Raw genomic sequence first — 24,174 nt, 5'->3', positions numbered from 1 at the left:
TTAAGGAGTTGGAAAGAGTGTTGTGGAGTGGAGGGGGGTACAGTGGCATAGAGTGAAGTAGAGCGCCATAGAGTGGAGTGGTGTAGCGTGGAATACAGTGTCATAGTTTAGAAGGACATAGAATGGAGGGGCTAGAAGTGAATTGGCATCGAGTGGCGTAGCGTAGAGTGGAGCAAAGTGTCTTACAGTGGAAGAAATGGTCATAGAGTGAGATAAAATGGCATAGATTGGCATTCTTTAGAGTGGAGTTTACTGTCATAGAGTGAAGTAGAGTGGAGTAAAGTGTCAGTGAGTGGAGGTGTGGAGTTACGTAGAGTGGAATAAGGTGGCCTAGTGTGGAGTAACTTAAAGTGAAGTGGAGCATCAAAGAATAGAGTACAGTGGAGTGACATAGCTTAGAGTGGAGTAAAGTGTCATACAGTGGAGTGGCATAGCAGTGGAGTGGCACAGTGGAATATAGTGTCGTAGAGTTGAGTGGTGTAAAGAGTGGCATGGAGTGGTATAGTTTCGTAGAATGGAGTGGTGTAGAGTGGCGTGACATAGAGTCTCCTGGAATGTCATAGAGCTTAGTGACATAGAGTTGAGTAGAGTGGTGCACAGTAGAGTAGAGTGTCATGTAGGGCAACTGCATAAAGTGGAGCAGAGTGTCGCTGTGTTGAGTAGAGTGAACTAGAGTAAGTGGCATAGAGAGGAGTGTAGTAGCATATTGTAAAGTGGAGTAACATAGAATGGCATAGTGTGGAGTGAAGAGGAGAAGGGTCTCATAGAGTGGAGTGGCATAGCATAAAGTGGCATAAAATGGTGTAGAATAGAGTGCTGTGGAGTGATGTAGAGTGGCATAAAGTGAAGTAGGGTGGCATAGAGTGGAGTAGAGTGCTGCACAATAGAGTGTTGAGGAGTGGAACAAAGTGTCGTGGAGTGGCATAGAGTGGCATAAAGTGGAGTAGAGTATCATAGAGTGGAGTGGCGTAGAGTGGTAGGGTTGCAGAGCGGAGTGGCTTAGAGTGCAATAATGTAAAGTGTCGTAGATTTGAGTAAAGGGACATAGAGTGGAATTAAGTGGCATAGATGGGAGTGCCATAGAGTGGACTAATGTAGAATGGAGAGGAATAGCATAGAGAAGTGTAAAGTGTCATAGAGTAGAGTGGCATAGCATAGGCTATGTGGCATAGCATAGGCTATAGTGGAGTGGCTTAGAGTGGAGTGCCGTAGAGTGGAGTGTAGCATCATGGAGTCGAGTAGAGTGGAGTGGCATAGATTACTATGGAGTAAAATGTCAGAGTGGAGTGGCATAGCGTGGAGTGGCACAAAGTGCACTATAGTGTCATAAAGTGGAGTGGCATAGAATGTCATAGAATGACATAGAGTGGCATAGTGTCATAGAGTGGAGTGTTGTACAGTGGAGTGACATAGAGGCCCTCATTATGTCACTGACGGTAATGACTGCCAAAACACCGTTGACACGGCTACCTACCGTCTGCCATATTATGACCGTAGCTGGAATTCCACCAGAAGGCTGGCGGAATTCTGGCTCCGGCCATGGCGGCGGACGGTGGTAAGGTGGCACTGCTGCCAGCATCAGCGCCATGCCAGTAGACCGCTGCTGACCGTATTATGACCCATGATGCGGCCTGGCGGTGTTCTGCTGGTGGACGCTGCTGTTGACAGCAGTGTCACGCCCCGTCTTCTACCGGAGGACCCCCTGCAAGCAGGTAAGTCAGGTGCCCCGACAGGGGAAGGGGGCTGGAGGGTGTTGTGTGTGTGTGGTGGGGGTGGGGGTGTATGTTTCTGTGTGCGTGCATGCGGGTGTGTGTGTGGCATGTGGAATGCATGTGTGCATGAATGGGTGTGAGTGTGGGTGCATGTTGTGTTGTGTGAATGCGTGTGTGCTTGTATGCATGTCAGTGGGTGTGGATGTGTGTGTGAATGGATGAATGCATGTGTGGGTGAATGTGGGTATGAGTGTGTGTATGCGTGTGTATGTTGGTGCGTGGATGTGCTTGTATGTCGCTGGGGTCTGGAGTGGGAGGTGGAGGACTCTGGGGAGGGAGACGGGGCAGGGGAGACCCCTATCAGTGACAGGAAAGGAATTCCATGGCACTGATAGTGCCTACTGACATGGTTTTCGTGGCAGACTTGAAGCCACAAAAACCATGGTGGTAGGCGGGGTCATAATCCCGCAGGTGGGACTGTGACGGCCGCCTGGTTGGAGACTGAAATCTCCAGCACAGCGGCTGTTACTGCCCTGGTGGACTGAGTGGTACATTGGCAGTTTCGCTTGACCCAAACCGCCAATGTCATATTATGGGGAAGGGTATCGCCAGCCTGTTGGCAGTACTTTTCTCCAAAATACCGCCGTCCGCCAGGATCATAATGAGGGCCAGAGTGTACTAGAGTGCCATAGAGTGGAGTGGCATTGAGTGCAGTAGAGTGTTGTAGAGGGCAGTGGAGTAGAGTGTCATGTAGTGGAATAGAGGGGAATGGAGTAGAGTGTCATAGAGTGGAGTATTGTGGAGTGGAGGGGACTGTTGAAGAGTGGAGTATCATTTAATGGAGTGGTGTAGAGTGGAGTAGAGTGGGCTAGAGTAAACTGGAATAGAGTGGTATAGAATGGAGTGTTGTAGAGTACTGTAGAGTACAGTAGTACAGAACGGCATGGAGGGGAGTGGAGTAGAGAAAAGTGTTGTAGAGTGGAGTGGCATAGAATGGTGTAGAATAGAGTGCCGTGGAGTGATGTAGAGTGCAGTAGAGTGGCACAGAGTGGAGTGACGTGAAGTAAAGAGGTGTAGAGTGGAGTAGAGTAGAGTAGCATAGAGTGGAGTATAGTGTTGAAGAGTGGAACAGAGTGTTGTAAAGTGTCATGGAGTGGCATACAGTGGAGTGGAGTGGTGTAGCATATAGTGGAGGACAGTGTTGTGTAGTAGAGGGTGTGATAGCACACTGCCATTACAGACATCACATTTTCAATTAAAGTGGGCAGTACAGTTGCGCAGACATGCAGTTTTACTGAAAAAAAACTTTGCAGCCCACAAATGATATTATGCGACAATGGCATGAGCTTGTGTGTTGATTTGTTTTGATCATATTAAAATATTTGTTTCAACTACACTTTAGAATTAGAACAAAATGTGCTTCATTAGTGCTTTCCTAATTCTGTAATAATCTGAAATATGTGCACAGTTAATTTGCAGACAATTAAATGTAGTTGTGTGCTAGAAAATATAACATTGTACAGTTCACCTCCAGTACCCTATATAATTGTCACAGAAATCCTCTCACTTTGAAGTCAGAAAAAAAGTAAACAGCAAGTTCCCTCAGAAGACAGAGACCAACAATTGACCACTGTCTTTGAATGTACAGCAAATGTGACAAAATAAGAACTAAATGTAAAGGCCTGCTTACAGAAAGATAGCACTCGTGGAATACCACAATAAAGAGGCTGTGCTCTACTGGAAGGACAAAGACTTACAGGACAGCCTAAAACAAATAAAGACTGATAATAGAAACGAACAACTGTGAGTTACAAAATACAAAGCCAATTGTGAGCAGCGGGCGGGTTTAATTCCCAGTGAAGCTTTCTGAATGTCTTTAAGAAGTCTTTCCCAACCTAACAGCTGGCTGTCTGATGCAGACCGACCTAAATTGGACCCATGGTTTCTTGAAGAGAGGCAGAAAAAGAGCCCCTTTTACAGAGGAGACCCTACCCTTTAAGGAGGCCCTAAACCATTCAGGGGCCCGATTCAGCCCAAGGCTAATAAATATTTGTGAGACATTGGGAATTCATTGGCCGCTACTCAGATTCTGGGGGGGGGGTGTCATTTTCAGTTACGTCGCTGGTCTTGAAAGATACGATCCATAAATATTAATTAGGTCAATAAATGATCTTGGTTTGTCTTCATCGGATCCCGGGGTGGCGGTGTAGAGGTACTTTAGTGTTGACCAGCGCCACCTGCCAAGTGTCACTTTTTGCAACTTATGTTATTTCCTGAGGCATTTTCTTAAAGAAAGGTCACTCCTCTTTCCGGCGGCGGCTCTGAAGGTGTCTCAATCACACTTATCAGACTGCCATCTCTCGCTACTTTTCACTTAGGGCTCTGCCTCCCAGGATGCAGGGGTGGTGTAGTGCTAGCCTGTTGAAGTGTATGTATTGTACGGAAGCAGCCATGGAATGCGCTCTGTTTGCGCAAAGAATAATGCGACAAGTGGAATGCGGCCATAACCTTACACACAGATCTCAGGTTTCCTCATGCATTGACTTTTAAAATCTCACCAGTACTGCTTTATTCTTAAATCCCATACTTGGATCTTTGGGATTCCAGTTAGCAAAGCGCGGACACAAGTACTACATTGAAAAAATAAGAAATAAAAAACATAAGTCTGAGTGTTATATACAGTTTCCTTTTCGAATAGTTGTGCACAGGTACTTTCATTCGGGCTTGGTGAGGTGTCTGTCGGATTTTACAAGGAATTTTTACATAAACAGCCAAAAACGCACACACGGACTCTCCGTCTCTGCTTTTAAAGTCTTCAAAAACGTTGCTCATTTTACAAAAAAATATTGTTTTCTCTCTATTAGTACTCCTATCAATCCGCATTCGTCTCCCTTTCCCCTGCCCTTTATCCCATTTTATGTGCCATGCTTGTCCTATAATGTGCCTTAAACGCGTATTTAGGTCACGGTTTGCGCAAGTGTGAAGTGGAAGGAAGAGATTTGTAGTGAGCTTTTCAGAGGTGTCAATAGCAAGCTGTCACACTGCATGTGTTCGTCATCGCCATCGTTACGTAGCGCAGAGGGCGTGTGTAAACTCCTCCCAACTCTCCAGGCTAGCTTGAGTTCGTGTTGACTGTTGTCATGACAGCAGAGCACATGGCTGCTGCATCATCTCAGCTGACACAGCAGCCAATGCCTTACTCTACGCGCAGGAGCTGCCTGCTGGACACATCTCTGCCGCCAGAACTCTCACTCTCTATACAGAAGACACTGGCGTGGACTCGACGTCCTGAAGGGGCTAAACATCAACGTTCCCTACTCAATAGACCGAAGCTTACCTCTTCGCTATCCACGCAGAAGCAGCTGGCGTAACCACGATGTCCTGCAAGGTCTAGATATGCACATCCCTGCAACAGCGTCTGACCTCTTCACGTAGGAGCAGCAGACACGATCTTTTGCAGTGGTGAGATACTTTCCTGCAAGTATTGGGTACTCTTCTCACTGTAGCAAATTCATACTGACACCCTCAGATGCAGGACCTAGTTAAACTGATAGAACTTTGTGCATTAGGCTGCTATAAACCATGTAAACCGAGACCAGAGGAGAGATCTTTTTCAATAAAGACTGCGACTGACTAAACTGTGCAGCAGCAACATAAATGCTCTCAACGAAGAATTGACTCACTTCGTGAAAGTTTAACAGTGACCCAAGTCCTTGTGGCTATTTAATGTGACAAGCTGCAGAAGAGACTGAGCTGACTCACACACTGTAGAAAAGACTGAACTTCCTCACGTTCTCATAGAAGAGAATAAACTGACTCACCCCCATGCAGTAGATGCGGAACTGTCTCACCTGCATGCAGAAGAGACTGAACTGTCTCACCTCCCTGCAACCAGAGGCAGAAAATGAATTGCTTTCCTGGCGCAGACATAGATCTGAGGTAGGGGCTCAATGGTGACTGTCTCCTCCTGTACAAAGGCGGCTGCTCACCTGCTATGATAGAGGGTGTGACACTCCTTGCAGGCTACGTGACACTAGATTCCTTCCATTCTTAACTAGCTCACGTGAGCTGCTGAGGCTGTCTTCCTGAGTGGCAACGTCTTAACCCACACATTACCCTTTACTAAAGAGTACATGGCATGCCATATAGTGTGAAACTGACATCTGCTGAACGGGGCACCCACGCTGTGATTGACTACTACCAGTTCACTCTGCAGGAAGAACAGCTTCTTCTAGCAAGCAGGTACTGCTATTGATCAGCAGCATAACCCTGCAGAAGCGACTGAAACAGGACCGAGAGGTCCCTGCCGCTTAAAAGGACCCCAATGTAGTTCCCTAAACAGGTGACCGTCGTTTCTTCTCATGTTGGCAACATAAACAGCGCTCCTCTTGCAGGAGAGCTGGCCGGCTCTCACCCTAGATTGCAACCCCCAAATCACCGCGGCACCGACAAGACTCTGAGGAGGGCACCGAAGCAGAAGTCACTGCGACATCAGTAAGTCTAATTTGTCTTTCTATACTCTATGGAGTCTGACACCAGCCTCACTTAAAAATTAACAGGGCTGTCAAATGATTGTCCTCAGTATCAGTGCTTTATTTGTAAAATGATAAGTTCCAGGGCCCAATGTTTTGTTCAGACCTTGTATGTAGCCTTTGCTAATGAATGCTAGGGTTCGAATAAAGGGTGTCTAGTCTAGTCTTGCTTCCCTCTCATGTATCCTTTGTCCACTATCAGACACTCCCTGCCTTTTCATCTCAGCAATCCCACTGACCTGGTCAGTGAACTGCTCTGTCTCCCATAGCTCCATCTGCTAAGTAGACCCCTCATTCTTCTGAACTCCTGACCCCTGTCAGGAGTTTGAGGCCCTCCTCCACCTGCAGGCTTCTGCCTGCGTCTCATCCCTAGTGTCTAGTGGGAGAACTCTGCTTTCCTACTAGGCTGCCTCTCTCCTCCTTTTCTCTGCTTCTCTCTCTGTGTGCTCTCTCTTCTGTGTCTGCCCCCCCATGGCACTTTTTGCCATTCACTCTTCTCTGCGCGCTTTTTGACTTTTGCTTTACTTCTGCGCTTTTCCCTCCAGTCTCTCTCTCACTCTTGTTCTCCCCCCTCTCTCTCTCTCCCGCCGCTGCTGCCCCTGCGGCCCTGCCTCCCTGTTCTCTCTTGCACTGCACTCCCGCCGCTGCTGCCCCCACGGCCTGCCCCCTTTCTTCACGCCGTTTTCGCCCCAGTTTCTGCCTCCCAGCAGTCCTCTCCTCCCCCCTTTCCCTACTTAATTACGGCCGCTGCACGGTTGGTGGAGCAATACCACTGTCCTGATCAGTGAACTGCTCTGCCTCCTGTAGCTTCACCTGCTAAGTAGAGCCCTTGTTCCTCTGAACTCCTGACCCCTGTCAGGAGTTCAAGGCCCTCCTCCACCTGCAGGCTTCTGCCTGCTCCTCATCCCTGGTGTCTAGTGGGAGAGCTCTGTTTTCCTACTAGGTTGCCTCTCTCCTCCTTTTCTCTGCTTCTCTCTCTCTGTGCTCTTTCTTCTGTGTCTGCCCCGATACCTGTTTTTGCCGTTTGCTCACCTCTGTGCACATTTGGACTTTTGCTTTACTTCTGTGCTTTTCCCGCCACTCTCTCTCTCACTCTCGCTCTCCCCCTCTCTCTTCCCCACCACTGCTGCCCCTGCGGTCCCGCCCCCTCCTCCCTCTCGCGCTACATTCCCGCCGCTGCTGCCCCCGCAGCCTCACCCCCTTTTTTCACGCCATTTTTGCCCCTGCTCCCACCTCCCAGCAGTCCTCTCCTCCCCCCTACTTTTTAAAAAAAAAATATTTTTTTATTAACATTTTGCTGTAACAAATATATTTTATATCTTACAGAATTGGCTATTTCGTACATCAGTATTTCAGATCATTGCAAAGTTCTATAACTCATTTCACAATTCATTGCAACATTGCATCAGTTACTGGTGTTCTTTAATTCAGGTCTGGTGTTCCTCCTGTATCTGTCTGTGTAATAAATCAGTGCCACATCCTTAGTCTTTTGGTTTTCTCATCAATCTAGGACAGCCTCGAACTAAATTCTAAATTCAACTTATAACGTGATGGTATCCTGGTGGATCGGCTGTCACTCATTTGGGGCTAGTCACTTATCCTTCTCTTTTCAGGATTAGGTGAGGTCCTTCTGTGTTAATCGTCCTAATTAAGACTGTTTCTCTTTCATGCCATGTCCAACTTTACTTATCATGGATTGCTCCACTTATGCTCCCGGACTTTATTCCGGTGCCTGTGGTCATTTCCATCTTAGTACTTGTTTAGGGTGAGGGCTTCGGGTTCATCCCATTCCAGTGTATGTGCTGTGTCCCTGTTTCCTTCTATTGTTGTCCCCTCTTCAGCTCCTAAGTTACTCCCTCTATGGGTAGATCTCCTCTCTTTACTGTCCTCTCCCATTTTGTCAATATCTCCTCCCATGCTGGAGCAATGAGTTTTTGACAAATTCCTCTTTCTTACTCTCCTTTTAACACCTGCAATTCAGCTCTGGACCATTTCTCCACCTCACCCCTCCATTCTGTGAGCGTGGGGGGCCCTGAGGATTTCCATCCTTTTGCTATCAGTTTCCTATATAGGACCAAAGCTAGATTTATGAATCAACTCCTCACTTTCCCACGTGGCAGTCCTGTTCTATTACCCAGGAGACACACAGAAGGAGATAAGGGCAATTCCCTTTCAATCACTCTTGTTAAATCTGCTAACACACCGCCCCAGCTTCGTTGTATTTCGGGGCAGCTCCATACCATGTGGTCAAAATCTGCATCTACATTGCTGCACCTGGGACGTGCCTTGGCTTCTCCTCGTACATTAAGAATAAGCGGTGTGGTGTGAGGTACGTCCTATGAGTGTAATTGTGTTGAGTATATCTCAGCCTCGTGTTTCTAGAGACCTCCTTGGAGTGTGCTAGTACTCTATTCCACTAGGGGTCTGTTATTTCACTTTCCAGGGATCTTTCCCATCTCTCTCTTAAAGGTTGCATTGGGTCAAGCCCCCCCCTCCTGTTGGGCTCGGTACAATCTAGCAACGCAGTGTGAATCATCTCCTAGTGTCAAGAGGAGGTGTAGAATTTGATGTGTGGTGGGTTCTGCATTTACCGTCTCCCAGTGTTCACGCAAGTTATGTGTTAATTTCTGGTATAGGAGAAATTGCCCCGGCGGGACTCCCTCTCGCATAGCTAGGTCAGCAAATTATTTCAGCACCCCGTCCTGGAAGAGGGCACCCAACGTTTCCACCCCTGCTCTTTTCCAGGTCCTGAGACCTGTGGCTGTCAAGCCCTCTTCTCCCGAGTCTGTTAATAACACAGTCAGAGGTAGAGCCGGAGAATAAGGGGGCCCCACCCCCTCTCGTTTGGGCAGGATTGGCAGGATAAGTAATAGGTCTTGAAGTCAGGGACCCCCAGGCCTCCCAATAGCGCAGGTCTACAGAGGGTCACAAGCGCAGTACGTCTGCGGCCATCGACCCAGATAAGTTCCCTGAGTAATGTATTCAGTTCGCGTAACCAGGCCGGTGGGATCAGTAACAGTAGATTGGCAAAATAATAAAGAAGGCGGGGCAGCATAATCATTTTAAACAATGAAATTCTGGCCATTATGTTTAATTTTAGTGAGCGCCAGAACCCAACCGAAGCCCTCAAGGAGCGGAGCGCCCTCCCAATATTCCCGTCCCGCAAGTCTCCGATCTCGTGGTATATTTCTATGCCCAAGTATGTGAAGGTGTGTGGGGACCAAACCAAATCCTCCGGGCAAGATGAAGGTCGCCCCAGGTTTTGTATTGGGGGAAGACACATGTCTTACCTCTGTTAAGGTGTAGGCCTGATAGTGCACCAAATCGGTCTAGGGTCGTCAAAGCCCAGGGCAAGTCTGAATCCCCATGCTTGGCATATATAAGGATGTCGTCCGCATACAGTGAAATAATATGTTCTGACTGGCCCCAACCAATTCCCCTGCCCATCCCCCTGCATCTCATCTCAGCAGCAAGTGGTTCTATGGCCAGGGCGAACAATAATGGTGACAGCGGACATCCTTGTCGCGTGCCCCTATAAATCGAGTAAGTGTCTGAGATCACTCTGCCCGTCCTTACTCCCGCCAGAGGTGCCGAGTATAATAAGTCTACCCACTTTATCCAGCCCTCACCCATACCCATCCGACGCATCACTTTTCTAAGGTAATCCCATCTAATTGAATCAAATGCTTTCTCAAAGTCTACTGCAAGCAGCATCCCCGCCTTGGGATTCTACTCTTCTGGCATGTACAGGAGAGCGAATAAGCGCCTCAAATTCAGGGAGGTACTGCGGTTTGGTACAAAGCCATTTTGATCTGCATGTACTAACCTGGTAATATGACGTAGTAATCTATTGGCCAGGGCTTTACTAAGGATTTTAAAGGCGTTATTTAGCATTGATAGCGGGCGAAAGTCAGTCACTGAGACCTCCTCTAACTTTGATTTGGGCAGAGGGACCACCAGAGCTTCTCTTAATGAGTCTGGCAAAGCTCCTTGTTGCAGCGCCTCCATATACATTTCCACTAGTTGGGGGGGTCAACAGTGTGGAGTATTTTTTGTAAAAATCCATTGGTAACCCATCTGTGCCCGGGGTCTTACCTGGGGCCAACTGCTTAATAGCTTCTTGTACCTCATCCTCCGTCAGCGGACCCCTCAAGCTGTCTTGTTTCTCAGGTGGTAGTGTGGTCAGAGGGAGTGGGCCTAAGAAGTCGTCTAAGTCCTCCGCCCTAAGTTCCCCCGGGTCTCTATAGAGATGAGAGTAGTAATCTTTAAAGCGTCGTTTATGGGCCCTGGTTTAAATAGACGTTCTCCCCACCTATCATGCACATTCGTGATGGGGGCATTCTCCCCCTCTGCTCTTACCAACCATGCCAGCATTCTGCCGGAGCATCCCTCCTCCGCTTGGAGTGAGGCCAAGTGTTTCCGGAGGCTGTGACATCTAAGCTGCTCTTCAACCTGAGCATAGGACTTTCGCACCTGATCGTACTTATCTTGCTCCACCCCCCCCAGTCTCCCTGTTGCGCTCCCCTTCATGCATTATCGTCTCTAAGTTATTTAATTCCTGTTCAAGTGTTCGTCTCACTCCCGCTGTTTGACTTAGACAAAAGCCTCTAGTTGCCACTTTAAGGGTCTCCCAATCAAGTGACCTTGGGGAGGCAGTTCCCTTGTTAATTCTAATGTGATCGTATAGATATATACGGAGGGCCTCTCTATATGCTTGATCTTCTAGCGTTGAGGGGGTTAGTCTCCATGTTGGAACGGGGGGTCTGTCTAGTGTCATCTTCCATGTGACCAGCAGGGGATTATGATCTGACAGAGTGCGAGCAAGGTATTCCGAACGAATCATGCTCTGGGCTAAGTCTGCTGTGCACATCACTCTATCTATTCTAGCATGCACTTTATGCAGTCCAAAGTAGAATGAGTAGTGTCTGTGGGGTGCTGTTCCCACCATACATCTAGGAGGCCCCATGCTTTCATCCACTCCCTTAAATGTTTCGCTATCCTATGTGTCGCTGCGCCTGTGAGTGGGGGAGAGGAGCGGTCCAAGTTCACGTCCAGCACTCCGTTAAAGTCCCATCCAAATAATATTCCCCCAAACTGTTGATATGTGAGGTGGCTCGACAATCGCGCCATAAAGGGGATTTGGTCTTGGTTAGGGGCGTACAAGCTACCCAGGACCACAGGGGTTCCATTAAGCCTTCCCTCCACAATCACATACCTTCCCTCTTGGTCCACTTCTTTGGATATTAGTTCAAAGGGGACCCCTGCCCGAATCCAAATCAAAGCTCCCCTCGCATATGCTGAGTAGCCAGTAGCAAACACTTGTCCTCTCCATCTGCATCTTAATTTTTCTAGCTCTCCCATGATTAAGTGGGTCTCCGGCAGCATTGCTATGTGTACCCACCTTCGTTTCAGGTAAGATAGTATTCTATGTTGTTTGGATGGAGAGCCCATACCACATATATTCCATGTATGTTCCGACATATACAGTCTTGTTAGCATTACCTCTTGTCAGATCCCGTTCTGCGGACATAACCCCCTTAACTTTCAGTGCATGTCTGTAATTCTCCATCCAGCCCATCCGGTGTACCATCAAACCGTATAACTGCAAACCCCAACTCCCTCTCCCCAGGGCGCCTTGTGAACAGAAGGTTGCCCAGCAAACTGTGCAACAGTGCAACATTTTGAATAAAGTCTTAGAGCTTCTCGCCATCCTAACTGTTTGGTCAAGAATTCAGGTGGGGGGGCCACATCTGGGGGGGCCTTGAATATACTCAAGTCATCTCACCTCAGGGCCAGTACACTTCTTCCGTTGTCAGAGTTCGTCTGAGGTCTGAGGGGTTACCCTCAGGGCCCGCACCGAGGACTCCGAGCATCCTATGGAGGACACCGCCATGCCATCCGACTCCACTCCGGAGCCCCCCTTGAGATGACGGCTCTCTGCTCAAGGATGCCACCGCCTCCAGGGCTGCCAGCCGTCCGATTTCTTTCTGTGTCTGCATTGGCCCTCCCCGGGAGCGGCCTCTGCTTCTCCATCTCTTCGGTTTCCTGTGTACTCTGGTATTGACTTCTGTCCTCCGGGTCGACTGTATCACTTGGGCTTCAAGCCAGTCCCACGCTTCCTCTGGTTGCTGGAAGAACAAAGATTTACTCTTGTGCATTACTCTCAGGCGAGCCGGGAAGAGGAGCGAGTATTGGATCTCCTCCGCTCTGAGGGCCTTCTTGACTGCCATGTAGGAGTTTCGTTTAATCTGGACTTCAAAAGTGAAATCTGGGAACAGCGTCACCTCTCCGTTCGCCACTCTGTATGAGCCTGCTTCCCTAGCTCTTTGGAGTAGGGCATCCCTGTCTCTATAATGAAGTACTCTAGCAATTACCGCTCTGGGTGGTCTGCCCGGAGCGAAGGGTCTTGAGGGCACTCAGTGCGCTCGTTCCAGTGTGAAGAACGGGGTCAAGCCCTCCGGCGCTACCACTGTGCGCAACCAGTCCTCCAGATATGCTACCATGTTCGTCCCCTCTATTCCTTCTGGCAGACCCACTACACGCACATTATTTCTTCGGTTTCTCCCTTCCGCATCTTCCGTCCTTTGCTCCAGTCGTTTAACTCTATCGACAAGGCTATCCACTGTGGCTGTTAGTTCATTCTGCTTGGGGGTGATGTCCGCAAGTGTTGTTTCAGTCTTCCTGACTCTATCTGAGAGTTTCTGATGGTCTGCTCTCAGAAGTCCCACCTCCACCGCTACTTGGTTGATATCATGCTGCAGTGTGGCTTTAGTGTCCTCTATTGCCCCTAGTATTTTATCAAGGGTGTCTTGGACTTTCGTTCTGAGGGTCCCCCTCCTTGGGTTCAGCAATTGCCAGGCGCTCCATGTTTTTGGCCCTGTGTCGGTTTTAAGATGTCATCAGGTTAGCTATACTTTACTGCGATTGTAGCAAAAGGATGAGTAACACCGTTGCGATCCGTGACAGTTCAACAGGTTGTCCCTTGTCGTTCTCATCGGTGTACGTGTTCGAGACAATCCGCTCTCCCACATGGGTCTCTCATTCAGGGGGTCCCCCAGGCCCTGCTGCTGTCTCCTTCAGAACCCTGTTCTTGTCTTTGCTGTGATTAGCGTTCTGTGTTACTTGGGCCCACCAATTCAAGGTCTTCCCTGTGCTTTCCTTCTCAGTGTCGCGGGCCAGATCCCACCCCATCGAGACCCCACCAGATCAGGGCTTCTCCATCGATATCAGTTGTGCCTGGTCACTGTAATGCCACCGCGTGCCTCTGTATTGCTTTGTTTGCTCTTGCCAGAGCACTGACCCAGAGTAGTCGCCTCTCTGTGGGTCGATCACCCATTTCCTCACTGTTTTGCCCGTGCTCTTTATTGCTGCCTCTTCGTTTCCAGGTGTTGGGTGTTGGGGACCCCTCCGCGGGCCTGCCGATGCCCCCTTCCTTCTTCTGCTCTCCGGTGAATGTCCTTGCTGGAATGGGGTCGGGCCGCCCCACCTCGATAACCGATATGTGCCCTTCTTTATTTCAGAGACGCCGGGGGGTGCTATTCCACCCCCCCACAGCGCCCCCTCGCTCGGGCCCAGTCCCGGTCCTTTCCACCACTCCGGTCCGTGCTCTCCTCCATTTCGATGGCACAGTGGGGGGGGGGGGAAACCCTTACCTCTCAGCTTATTCCTGTTCGGGTCCGACCCCGGCCCTCTCCACCGTTCCTCGGAGGCCAGTCCGTGCCCTCCGCTGTTGCAGCAGCACGGAGGAGGGTACCCCTCCTCCTCTTCTGCAGCCTGTTCTTATTCGGGCCCGGCTCCCTCCGCAGGCCTCCGCTGCCTCGCGTGAGTCGCCCTCCGACCCGGGCCGCACACCGCACTCGACCCCAGCGCCAGCCGCGGGCCCGGTCGAGTCAGGTCAGCTGCGCCCAGCCCACAAGGAGCGGATCCCCTCTTACCGCTGCCCTGTAACACAGTCCCGCCTCTGGTCGCAGGCCAGGTCCACCACGCACTCAGGTCTCCAGGCCCAGGCTCTCTGGCGCTCAGTTTAGGCCCCGGCTTCAGTGCCGGCCACAGGCCCCACGATGTTGGCACACCCGTGCCCCCCTGATGTCCAGAATGGGTCTCCACACGACCTGCTTGGGCTCAGTCCTCCCAGGCACCGACCTACGGAGTCGATGGGTCCAGGTTGTGAGCAATTTTCACCTGATTAATTATAGGCCCCTCCGGAGCTGAGCGCTCAAGCGTGCGCCATCTTAGCTGTTTGGCTACACCCCTCACCTTCCCCCCTACTTAATGGCAGTTGCTGCACGGTCGGTCGAGCAATACGACTGACCTCGTCAGTGAACTGCTCTGCCTCCCGTAGCTCCACTTGCTAAGCAGAGCTCTTGTTCCTCGTTCCTCTAAACTCCTGACCCCCGTCAGGAGTTCGAGGCCCTCCTCTACCCGCAGGCTTCTGCCTGTGCCTCATCCCTGGTGTCTAGTGAGAGAGCTCTGCTTTCCTACTAGGCAGCCTCTCTGTTTCTTTCTCTGTGTGCTCTCTCTTCCGTGTCTGCCCCCTCTGTGCCCCTTTTTGCTGTTTGCTCTCCTCTGTGCTATTTTTGACTTTTGCTTTATGTCTGCGCTTTTCCCTCCACTCTCTCCCTCGCCCCTCTCTCTCTCCCCCGCCACTGCTGCCCCTGCGGCCCCGCCTCCCTCTTCTCTCTCGCACAGCACTCCAGCCGCTGCTGCCCCATGGCCCGCCCCTTTTTTTTGTGCCGTTTTTGCCCCAGCTCCCTCCTCTCAGCTGTCCTTTCCAACCCCCTCTCCCTACTTAATGCCGGCCACTGCACGGTTGGTTGAGCAATACCACTGACCTGGTCAGCGAACTGCTCTGCCTCCCTTAGCTCCACCTGCTAAGTAGAGCCCTTGTTCCTCTGAACTCCTGACCCCTGTCAGGAGTTCAAGGCCCTCCTCCACCCGCAGGCTTCTGCCTGCTCCTCATCCCTGGTGTCTAGTGAGAGAGCTCTGTTTTCCTACTAGGCTGCCTCTCTCCTCCTTTTCTCTGCTTCTCTCTCTGTGTGCTCTTTCTTCCGTGTCTGCCCCCATACCTGTTTTTGCCGTTTGCTCACCTCTGTGCTCTTTTGGACTTTTTCTTTACTTCTGTGCTTTTCCCTCCACTCTCTCTCTCACTCTCGCTCTCCCCCTCTCTCTTCCCCACCACTGCTGCCCCTGCGGTCCCGCCCCCTCCTCCCTCTTGCGCTACATTCCCGCCGCTGCTGCCCCCGCAGCCTCACCCCTTTTTTTCACGCCATTTTTGCCCCTGCTCCCGCCTCCCAGCAGTCCTCTCCTCCCCCCTACTTTTTTTTTTTTTATATTTTTTTATTAACATTTTGCTGTAACAAATATATTTTATATCTTATAGAGCCCTCATTCCTCGTTCCTCTGAACTACTGACCCCTGTCAGGAGTTCAAGGCCCTCCTCCAACTGCAGGCTTCTGCCTGTGCCTCATCTCTGGTGTCTAGTGGGTGAACTCTGTTATCATTCTAGGCTGCCTCTCTCCTTTTCTCTGCTTCTTTCTCTGTGTGCTCTCTCTTCCATATCTGCCCCCCTGTGCCCCTTTTTTCCGTTCGCTCTCCTCTGTGCTCTTTTTGACTTTTGCTTTACTTCTCCACTTTTCCCTCCACTGTCTCTCTCACTCTCCGCCCTGTCTCTCTCCCCTGCCGCTGCTGCCCCTGCGGTCCCTCCCCCTCCTCTCTCTCTCACGCTGCACTCCCGCTGCTGCTGCTCCTGCAGCCCGCCCCTTTTTTCATGCTGTTTTTGCCCCTGCTCCCGCCTCCCAGCTGTCCTGTCCTCCCCTCCTACTTAATGGCAGCCGCAGGCACGCCAAAGGCAAACCCGTCTGCTCCCATCCATGCCTCAACCGCACCCAGCTGCGGAACCCTTGGCTCTTGCCCCCCCACTGCCACTACACCCCTCTTCGTTATGACACCACCACCCTCCATGCTCTCAACATCAGCTGCTCACCCGCCTGCCATCAAGCCACCCCGCAGCTCACCCGCGGACCATTCTCCTGCCAGAACTGCATCTTCACCACCCTCGACGCCAACAACCCACCAACCAAGGCAGGACACAACCATCTCAGATGCATCCTACTCAACACCCACTCCATCCATAAACCTGCCATCGAACTTTGGAATCTACTCAACTCAGCTTCCCCAGATGTCACCTTCCTGACGGAGACCTGGATAAACCCCTCCTCAGCGCCAAACATTGCTATAGCCATCCCGGACGGCTACAAGATCACCCGCAGGGACCACTCCAACAAACCAGGAGGAAGCATCACCACCGTCCACAAGAACACCCTCAGGATCACGGGCAGCACCGAAGACACCCTCAGCACCACTGAACACTTGCACTTCAAGATCCACACTGACCCAAACACCACCCTCAGAGGGACCCTCGTTTACAGACCTCCTGGCTCACAACAGCAGTTCAGTGACTCCATCACTGATGTCACCAGCACGCATGCACCTGCATCCACAGACTACATACTCCTTGGGGACTTGAACTTCCACCTTGAGAACACCAACGATAACAACTCTACCACCCTGCTCGACAACCTCTCCAACCTCGGCCTCAAACAGCTCGTCACGACACCCACCCACTCCTCAGGACACACTCGACCCCATTTTCTCCACCAGCAAACACGTCTCCTTCAGCCACACCACCAAATTCCACTGGACAGACCACTGCTGCATCCACTTCTCCTTCGAGAAACCTACAACACACCATCACCCACAACGGATTCCCCACTGCAGATGGAAAAAGGTCACCGAAGACCAACTGATTAGTACCCTCTCCCAGAACCCACCCATCAACACCACTGACACTGACACAGCTGCCCCCAACTTCAGGCAATGGATCGACGACAGTGCCATCACTCTTGCCCCGATTAAAAATCCTTCTGACAGACGCACCGACAGAGAGGCCTTCTGGTTCACCGCCGACGTCCAAGAATCTAAGGAAACATGCCAAAGACTCGAAAAGAAGTAGCGCCAAGATCAGACACTGGACAACCACACAGCCTTCAAAAATGGCATCCGCAGACACCACCAACTCATCTGAACCGCCAGGAAAACCGCCTTCAAAGAACACGTCAACAACAACACGCACAGCCACAAGGAGCTCTTCAACCCCGGCTCCAACGTCAACAACATCCCGCCATCACAAGACCTCTGCGACTCCCTAGCCACCTTCTTCCACTGTAAGATTGTAGACATCCATGACAGCTTCAGCACTCAGACCCCACCCCCTCAACCACCGACAACACAGACTTACCACCCACCAGCCTCCTGCTCGCCTGGACCCACGTCAACGACAAGGACACCGTCGAAATCACGAACACCACCCACTCTGGCTCACCATCCGACCCCTGCCCTCAACACATCTTCAACAAAGCAAGCTCTGTCATCGCACCCCAACTCCGGAAGATCATCAACAGTTCCGTCGAGTTTGCCACCTTCCCAGAAAGCTGGGAGCACACCGAGATCAACGCCCTCCTCAAGAAACCTAAGGCAGACCCAAAGGACCTCAAGATCTTCCGACCCATCTCTCTGCTCCCTTTCCTGGCAAAAGTCATAGAGAAAATTGTCAACAAACAACTGACTCATTTCCTTGAGCAGAACAGCACTCTGGACCCATCCCAATCCGGAGTCCGCAGCAACCACAGCACCGAGACTGCCCTCATCGCTGCCCCCGACGACATCAGAACCATACTGGACAATGGAGAAACCGCGGACCCCATCCCCCTGGACCTATCAGCTGCGTTCGATATTGTCTGCCACTATACCCTACGCACACACCTCAGTGACGCAGGAATCCGCGACAGAGCCCTGGACTGGATCACCTCCTTTCTCACCGGCAGAACTCAGAGAGTCCGTCTCCCTCCATTCCACTCTGAAGCCACCAAAATCATCTGCGGCGTACCCCAGGGTTTATCCCTCAGCATGACCCTCTTCAACGTCTACATGGCTTCGCTCGCTAACATCGACGGATCTCACAACCTCAACATCATCTCATACGCCAATGACACCCAGTTGATCCTCTCCCTCTCTAAGGACACCACCAAGACCAACTGCCACAATGGCATGAGGGCCAGCGCCGAATGGATGAAGAACAGCTGCCTTAAACTGAATTCCGACAATACTGAGGTCCTCATCTTTGGCTCAGCCCCCTCCACATGGGTGACTCCTGGTGGCCTGCCACACTGGGAACCGCACGCAACCTGAGATTCATCCTGTACTCTTCACTATCTATGACACAGCAAGTCAACGCCATCTCCTCCTCCTGCTTCAACACCCTCCGCATGCTTCAGAAGATCTACAAATGGATCCCCACTGAAACCAGAAGAACAGTCACCCAAGCCCTAGTAAGCAGTAAACTGGGCTACGGCAATGCCCTCTACGCAGGAACCACGGCCAAACTCCAGAAAAGACTGCAACACATCCAGAATGCCTCTGCATGCCTCATCCTGGACATCCTCCGCCACTGCCACATCACAGCCCACCTGAGAGACCTGCATTGGCTCCCCGTCAACAAGCAAATCACCTTCAAACTCCTCACCCATGCTCACAAGGCACTGCAAAACACCAGACCAGAATACCTCAACAGATGGCACTCCTTCTACACCCCGACCCGACAGCTTCGCTCCACCGACCTTGCCCTTGCCACCATCCCACGCAGCTGCAGAACAACCACCGGTGGCAGATCATTCTCGCACCTCGCTGCCAAGACGTGGAACACTCTTCCCACCCACCGGCATCAGAACAGGGACCTCCTTACCTTCAGAAGACATCTCAAGTCTTGGCTTTTCAAGCAATAGCAGTCCCCCCCCCCCTTCAGCGCCTTGAGACCTTCACGGGTGAGTAGTATTCCCTGATTGATTGACGGATTGATCTCACTGTTGCTTGTTAATTGTTTCCCTATTTTCTCCCTTTGCCACTGTTTCTATGTTTTTTTTCTTTCACCCCCTTTCCTTCTTTTGTGGGGGTTTCTCCTTCTTCCTCTTGATTAAAGTTGGCTGTCAAAAAACAAGTGCCAGGCTCCAAAAATGAGTGCTGATGGGCCCCACCTATAATTATCGGCTCAGATTAAGTACTGAGGCATATTAGCTTTGCTAGTGCATTTTTGGCGATTCTCTATAGCCACGGACGAAAGAAAGCTTTATTTGCTGCTGCGGCATAGCTTTAACAGAAAGAAAATAAACACACATTAACAAAACCAATAGGTTTTACCTTTATGATCTATTAACATGAAGTAGCCAATGTTTTTCCACTCTTTTGTGCAATGTGGCTAAAAGAAAAACCTCTGACGTGGCCCATTCACAAATGCCTAATTCCAGAAACCTATTTTATCTGGCTTGAAAGGATCAGGGATTGAATTAAAACTTGTAAGGATTCAAACCTATGCCATGCAGATAACATGCAGCAGTTTGCAGCAAGGCCATCAGTGACAGACCTATGTAATTAAAGTATACATGTCTGCAGGAGATTAGGCCCAGCTTTCATCATCCCTTCGCCTCAATACCTTCCATTCACATTTTGCTTTTGCCCACCACAGCATATAGCACTGGGCAATTGGTTAGTCATCTTCAGCCTCTTGGCTTTTTTGCACAGTGAGGTATGGAACTTTACTTGACCAGAAGTGCACATCTGCCTAAAAAGAAGTGCACTTCAGTGTCAGTGTTGATGGAACAATGATTTACTTTTCTGATGCTTTTCTTCTTCCCATTTTTAATACTTATTATTTTAGTCACGGGTGTGCGTTTAATCTATGTCCTTTGATTACAGCAATCCAAAGCAAATAGTGAATTTTCAGTGTGCCAACAAGAATTATGTTTTCCTGTGATGACAATTAAAACTAAAAGGCTTACATGTATCTGTTCTAACTACACCTGCGTGAGAGGTAGCACCAATAATGAAAAGTAACTGCAAATTTATATTTAAAGTAAAACACTTTGTTGCAAGCACATGGCCACTATGTTTAGGTTGCAGCATATTTTCTATTTTTTTTGTTTAATTTTCTGACATTTGCTTCCAATAAAACGAATTAAAATAATCATGGCTTAAGCTTTTTAATGCCATACGTGTTGGCTTTGCCATTGCTTGTTACGAAAATTACTCTTGAACTTTTCCCTTATTTACTAGCTCCTAATGGCCTTCTTTTTCTTTGGAGAGGTCTTAGCCAATCGCGAAACCCCTGACTGTCGGCCACTAGCAAAAGGTCATGAGATTTCAAGATTGTGTTCCAAGTTTTTACTTAACCAACACACTATAGATGTCATGACAGTTTGTAATCTAGAGCTTCAACCAAAACCTTCTTCTAAATCTAAACCCTCATAAAAGTCACATTCTCAACATGGTCCTGTCAAATGAACCATGGTTAATTAGCGATAATTGTTGTTGCTTGTAGTGTCTTTTGAACTCGACTTAACACTCAAAACACTCATCAAGGGAACAAAAGTGATACATTCTGATTTCGGTTTAAAAGAAAAGCCATGGATTAACTCAGAAAGGAATATACCTTAAAATTCTGCCTCTGTGTAAGGGTATATTGACCACTAATATAGCAGACAATACAAACAATTCTTTCTTGGAACTTAAAAAGTGTTAATTGCTATGCCTAACTCATCCAGCCTATTTTAAGAGGTGCGAAAGAATCATATATTAAATCAAAACCTTGCGAGGATTCAAACGTATGCCTTCCAGATAACATACAGCCCTATGTAGCAAGCCTGTCCATGCCTCAGCTGTGTTACTAAATTTGTCCTGACGGTCTTCATTGTACACAATGATCTATTCAACAATAGTGTTAACCTGCTAGGATATCTTACATAGTGAACATATCTATAACCTGGAGGTTACCTGCAACAAGTACATTCGTGCCCCCAGCAATTCTTTCATGATACAAACCTGTGGCCACAGATTACACACTGATCAATGGAGTAAATTCATTAACCACAGGGGCCATTTTACAAGCATACACCCCTATATGCCTGCAGAGAGGTATTAAAACCCCTAAACTATCTTAAAATGCAGGCTATTAGTGAGCCTCTTTCAGAGCGGACGTGGATTAGCTTGTCCATAATCACACTGTGAGCTAAAGAAGCATGGACTGTAATGTGCTCCAGAGTAAAAACCTATGGCAGAATTTAATTCATACAATCAACCCTTCAGTTTTTAGACCTCAGTGAGGCACCCCAAGTACAATGGTATGCCCAGGAGTGGCAGGATTGGGTGCTATGGCTCCATGTGTATGGGACTTACGTTGAACCATACTGAGGAGGTCTAACAAGGTTGAATTAGGTCTGAGGTTGTGTATTCCCATTCAGAGGGCAGTTGGTCTTTGGAGCAGAGTCAAGAATGCTTTGCATGTGATTGATCCTTGTGTGTAGTGGCACATGGAGCAAAAGGGCAATGGACAACAATATGGACCTGAGTAATTACCAGTGATTGAACTTAATTCAAACATTGACCCAATCATGTTTTATTTCTTTTATTTCTCTAATAAAAAATAATCCAGGGAAACTTCACAGTCACATATTTACCAATGTCAATTTATTTGGGTGCAGTCTATAATCCATTTGCATTTTTGACTTACTAGTGAACAAAGGGCTGAATAATTGAACCTGCTCCTCGTGCCCCTGTACCTCATAACGTTTTTTCCTAGGTCTCCACCATTTAACCTTCTGTATTCCTGGCATACATATTCTACATTTCCACCAAAGTTTTAGCCATCCTCAGATCAATCTGCGACAAACAATTCACCAATATGATAGGGGTAGTCCCATCTGCCCCTAGCAGACTCCTACCATGAACCAGAGGTCACCCACCTCGTTTTAAAACTTTTGTTTGAAGCGCTAACTAATTTTTACTCAAAAGTGAATATAGGTATTGGAAAATAATGGTGAATATCCGAATCTTGAAGGAAATCATAGGTCACAGTCGAAGAATGTAGGTAGAAAGATGCATCTGCTTGAGAGTAGTTGAATATAAAACAGTGCCATCAGACCAGGAGGATCACTTCACTGTTCCTGTCCAGTGCAACAGGCCCACCCACACATGATGGGAACTATTTTTATGAAAAAAGTGTGTGAATGTTATATGGCACTCTTTGCCAGCTGTACTGGAACTTTCAGTTGCAGAAAATAAAAGTAATTGTTTTTTTTTTACTTACGCTTTGTCAATAGCAGGACAATTTGAATAATTGAAAAACGTGGTGGGATCCATACTAGACCTGGGTAAAATTATATTACATTGGCGAAATGTGTGTAATTTTAAGAATTTCATGTTACACTTGTTATTCAAGATCCCCCAAACTACTCCTTTATTCCACTTTGCAAATCTATGCACCATTTGCAGTAAAACATTACCCCCAATGCATAGGAACAATCGAACATGAACTGCTCCTATCTATGGTGTTTTGTTCAGATGTGCCCTCAAATCAAAAATTGACACCAGGATAAAATTCACGCTATAATATAATTCCACATAATGTCATGTAATTTTGCCAACATTTTGTGTACTTGCCAAAAAGCAAACTACTCAAATTGTGCACACCCCTAATCCACACAGACCACATCACCATGGATTCCTCTAGGACACTACTTTTTTAGAAATGTCTGGAGTTGATAGGTTTCCCTTTTGGGTGGTCAACCGCTGTTTCAAGTACTGCTGACATCTCCTATGGAATCTCCCCATTAAAAATATTCCATGGTGTCTAGTGTGTGCATCCAGCTCCCATATGTCTGGTACTTCCACACTCAGAAAACAAGGAGAAACATGGAACACTGATGTTGTTCATGTCCTGGCAGTGATACGTTCCGACACAAGGGAAATTGGAGAGAACAACCATGTGTTGAAAAAATGATAAAAATGTGAGGACCACCATATTTATCTCCTGGTATGTTTACATTTACTCTAAGAGCGATTTCGTCAACCAAAAGACAGATCCCATAAGTCAACATTTCACTTTTGGTTGCTTTTAAAAGGTTCCAAAAGAACTGCACCCAGTTTATCCCCTCTGGGTACCCTGAATCAAAAGAACACCCACACATGTCTAGTTCCCACCCTCAAGAGATCCAGGGGAACAATGTTCCATGGTTCAAGCTTTGGCAGAGATATATTACTATGCTGTGGAGACTGGAGGAAATAACCACGTTTTGGGAAAAAAAATGCTAACATTTGACTAATCCCTATATTTAGAGTGATCTCCTGGCCAGTACTTCAGGGCAAGATAAGTCTGGCATGCAGTGCTAGAAACCTTTGATTTATATATGTTAACAATATATGGATGTGGTATGTTTCCATATATCCCAGTGGTTATACATGCTATATACATGCTATTAAAGAACAGATTCCATTACACCAACATTTCGCATTCAAGTTGCTGTCCAATTTTCCCAAATACATTGCACTGAGTTTATCACCTGTGGAAAATAATTTATATAAACCCATACATGTCTGATGTCCCCACATTCAAGAGATTCATATACACATAGGCCCAGATTTTGTTTTTTGCGCCCCCCTAACGCCACCATGTGTGCACCTTATTTTAATTACGCGCACCATGGCGGCATTAGGACCAATAGCCTCAACATCAAAAATTCTGACGCTAGTGGAGCAAAGTGCAAAATGGCCCATTGATTCCATTGGGCATGCCCTTTTCGCACCTGCTATTGGCAGGCATTTAAAATTATGCCAAAAGTCACGCAATAAAATCTTGCAGATTTTATTGCGCCATTTTTGCGGGCCTCCTCACACCAGAACGCCAGCTTGGCATACATTTTGCAAGGCACATGCAAAATGTGGCATAAAGGGTCAGTAAGTGGTGCAATACATTAATTGCACCACTTTGTAGATATGATGCAGCGTTTTTGGCAATCTAACGCCACATTAGCAGCAGAAAAATTAAG

At 48.6% G+C, this 24,174-nt stretch overlaps 1 protein-coding gene across 1 annotated transcript in view; it reads left to right on the top strand.

The window, feature by feature from the left end:
* Positions 1–6,061: 6,061 nt before the first annotated feature.
* TTC34 (tetratricopeptide repeat domain 34) overlaps positions 6,062–24,174 on the top strand; it is a 516,120-nt gene continuing 498,007 nt past the window's right edge. The window contains exon 1 of the mRNA XM_069239923.1: positions 6,062–6,206. The gene's annotated coding sequence lies outside the window, so the exon portion shown is untranslated. The remainder of the gene's footprint in view (positions 6,207–24,174) is intronic.

The sequence above is a fragment of the Pleurodeles waltl genome, chromosome 6 (genome assembly GCF_031143425.1).
Source record: "Pleurodeles waltl isolate 20211129_DDA chromosome 6, aPleWal1.hap1.20221129, whole genome shotgun sequence".
NCBI lineage: Eukaryota > Metazoa > Chordata > Amphibia > Caudata > Salamandridae > Pleurodeles > Pleurodeles waltl.
This window is presented reverse-complemented; position numbering and strand designations above follow the sequence as displayed.